Below are 3,798 nucleotides of genomic sequence, written 5' to 3' on the forward strand. Positions count from 1 at the left end.
AATATAAATGAGATTGGTACCTGCAGTGATCACGAATTCTGCTCCCTCTGCTTGTCCTGAGGCTCCCCCAGTGTCAGAGGGTGAATGTCCCAGGGCAGGGGGGTTGCCGGGGTGGGGGGAGGAGGGGGAGCGAGAGGGAGACTGTGTGTTGTGTGGGTGGGCGTCGGTGTCCTTTTGCCGAGGGGTGGCGGCAGGGCTGCTGCTGTCTAGTGTTTGGCATGTACCCGCAGGTGAGCTGCCATCCCATGCCCATTATGTGTCTGTGGACAAGTCGCTATTATGCGTTCATGCCAGGACGGGAGAGGGGTCACTGCCATCTTCTGCACGTCGTCATGGGAGGGATAGGGATCCCAAATGTTGATCTCATCGCGTAACGGTCGTGGAAGCTCAGCTTCCGCTGCCACTGTCCTGTTCTATGCCCCAGTCTGAGAGTTATGAGCATTATGAGGAATTGGTAGGTGAGGATTACACCGAGGCTAATGAGAAGGATTTGGATGTTTCTCCCCCTGCAGAGCAGCAGTGGTCACGTAGTGACATGGGGACAATTGGGTGGGCGAAATGCCAGGAGGAGGCGTTGAGTGCAGGTGATTGAAAGGTGGTTAACACCTGCCCAGTAATCTATCGCTCCTGGCAGTCCCCTCAATATCAGATTTTGCCATATGAAGTAATTAAAGATATTCAGCAAATAGCTAAGGAAAACGGAGTTTCATCTCCCCATGTTCTTACATTCATGGAGAATTTGAGTATTTCTTGTACTTTTACACCTCATGATTGGCGTGTGCTTTTTAAGATGGTTTTATTGACAACTCAGTTTAGTGTGGCTTACAGATTTTAAAGAAAATTGCAAGGCTTATATTGTTGCAAACTCACAAGCGGGAGTGACTTACACGCAGTTAGCAGGGGAGGAAGCTTACTCAACCTCGGGGACCCAAGTAAATTACCCTCGGGAGACTTATGATCTTATTGCGAAGCTTGTAGTGCGAGTGCTTAGAAAACTTACTAGTGCCCCAGGACTGCACCTGCTGTCCCAGCAGCACGCATGTCTCATCCCTGACTCTGCTCCACCATATAGGAAGAAATAGAGTCAGTGGCAGAGCCAAGCCCTGCACCACCCTGGCACAGCACTCCCACGAAGCCCAGTGCCATCACAGACACAGCAGAAAGCATAGGGAATAAGAGCTGCCTCTCTCCTGTCTCCAGCTGCCACAGCTCCTGCTCCACAGCCTGGAGCAGGAGTGCAGCGCTACCAGCTTTAACAGTGACCTCGGTTCCCTGCCCAGCATGCAGCAGGACTCAGCGCCCCCAGCCTGCACAGCAATAGCAGCTGGAAAGCTGATGGCCCAGAGGAAGAGCCTCCCCATCTTTACCAGGAAAGGGACCTCCCCCCAAGGCTGAGCCCTGCTGCAACCCTTCCCACAACCCCAGGGAAGGCCCAAGGGTCTTTGCTGGTAACAAGTGACTTACTACCACACGAATCAACCCAGCAAGTGACCCCAGCCAGGAGCAATGCTGACAGCAAGGCCTGGCTGGACCAACTGCACAGTTTCAGGAGGAGTGGAGTCCAGCACCTCTTCTTCCAAGGCATAGCACCAAACAGGGAAACACAGCAGAAACCTGGGCTCATCCCCAGAGGGAAGCTGAGCATGGTGCGCACCACCATGGAGGAGAACTTCCGAGAGGGCATCTTGCATCTCCTGAATGAGTTTGTCTCCTGCCAGCACTGTCCCTCCAAAGATATCATCTCCCATCTGATTAGACAGGTCTTGTTGAATGCCTGTGAAGAGGAGATCTTGAAGGACACATGCTGCTGCTGAAGATCCAAATGTTCCATCCAGCCAATGCCGCCACAGTGGGATGGGACTGGACGCTGCTGAAATTCATCATGGAAGACCAGGAGAAGCCCCCCAGTCGGCTCCTCTTCCTGCAGTACGTGGTGCAGACCCTGGAGGATGACTTGCAGAAGAATCTGAGGTTGCACCCGCTGCAGAAGTCAATTGCCAAGAAAGTGCTTGTGACATGTGCTTCAACAATGTCAAGGAAGTGGTCAAATGTTTGGTCTTAGCTATTACAGGAGTCAGGTTCTGCCAGTCCCAGGAGCAGCCGCAAGAAACTCCCTCCTCTTCAGCAGAAGCCAGGGCTGAACACAGCTCATCTACACCAAGTCTGGCCAGCATACAGGTTCCAGCAGCTTTCTTTGCCCAAAAGGTGGGGCTCCTGCTCCAGTGGATGTTGTCTATCACAGTGGAAGTGGACAGATCTCCCATCTGGAGCTCCTGTAAGATTGCAGATGAGATATTCCTGTTTATACTGAATATCCCCCTGAGGAGCCAAAGGGAAGCTTTATCAAACACCATGGAGAGCCAGCTCCTGCGTTGCAGACTGCTAGGGCTGTTGTTCCAGCACAATTATGATGCACCCTCAACCTTATCCATGTCTCTGAAGAAGATCCTGTATTTCCTGAGTCACTGTTCCATGCTGCTACATTTTGAGGATGAAATAGCAACATGGCAAAGGTGGGATGAGACGCTGCAGTACTTGAGTTTGCTGCTGATGAGTTACCAAAGTGTAATACAGGAGCACCTGCCGAGGTCCCTCAGTGACCAGATGGACTTGATGGTTCAGAAAGCCAAGCCCAGGCTCCAGGAGAGTGACATCACCTCCGACCTGGACGTTCAGGTGAAGATGGAGGACTTCATCAGCCGAATGCAGGAGGTCTTGGGTAGCCTTTTCCTCCACAAATCCAGGAGAAATTGTTCCTGCTGCAAGAGTTGTTCTCTACCATCACTACTGCCTGATGGAGACAACCACTGCCAGCAAGGGGGTATGCATTTGTGTCCACAGGCACCCAGCTGCGGTGGGTTCCCTCTTGGTGTGTGAAGCCTTACACCGCCTCATCATCAGGCCACACAGACATATTACTTGATACACCACAGATCACCTCTTTATCAAGTCAGATGAGATATTTATTAGACACGCCAATTGACATACTGAAGACCAAAGAGATAGGACACTAAGCATTGCTGTTAAATCTTTGTTTTATTGTTAAAATGCACAAGGATGCGGTTTTTGAGATTGTGTGTTATGGTTTGAATGGGCGGCTGCCAGATGTGCGTGGAAGTGTGTCTGTATGTTTGAGTTAGTAAGAATGTGAATTTTTTAACTTATTTTCTTAAGAGCTTAACATGCTCAATTTTAGTTATATACATAACCCTCAAATTTAAGGCAAATTTACAAACCCTGATTTCCTTAGATCTAATATTATAAATCTTGGTTTCCTCAAATTTGACATTATAACCCTTGTTTTTTTATAAGGATAGGTAGTTTTAATAAAGATTATAAAGACAAGTTCTTGGTTTAATAAGTGCTCATAATAAGGCTGTTCTGAAGTTTAAGTGCTAAGTTGTACTGTTTTGTATGGTTTCAATTTTGTCTTAATTAATAAAAATGGGGGATGTGTGGGGTTACGAGCAAGTTAATACAGGATGCTTGTTGCATAATGGTCACGGTGTACGCTGGGAGTTGAAGTTCTGAGGGAAGCCTGTGAAAAGATGACCAGTTATAAGTGTCAAGGGAAGAAGCTTTAAAGTGGTTGGACAAGACTGCAATGCTCCCCCCATGTTTTGTTACTGTGCCTTTTTCAAATATAAAAACTTATTCAGCCCTTAATAAAGGATTCTCCATTTTCCATCATCCCAGGAGGGTCTTATTTATATTCACTGCCACATTCACAAAAGTTTCTCCTGCCAGTTTTAACTCTCTCTGTTTGTGCACCTTCTAAACACCAACACCTCTGCTTCT

At 48.4% G+C, this 3,798-nt stretch overlaps 1 pseudogene; it reads left to right on the forward strand.

Moving 5' to 3' along the window:
* Positions 1-287: 287 nt before the first annotated feature.
* LOC113960908 lies at positions 288-2,795 on the forward strand (annotated as a pseudogene).
* The last annotated feature ends 1,003 nt before the right edge of the window (positions 2,796-3,798 follow it).

Source organism: Neopelma chrysocephalum, unplaced genomic scaffold, assembly GCF_003984885.1.
Source record: "Neopelma chrysocephalum unplaced genomic scaffold, ASM398488v2 Primary Assembly neopelma1_96936, whole genome shotgun sequence".
NCBI lineage: Eukaryota > Metazoa > Chordata > Aves > Passeriformes > Pipridae > Neopelma > Neopelma chrysocephalum.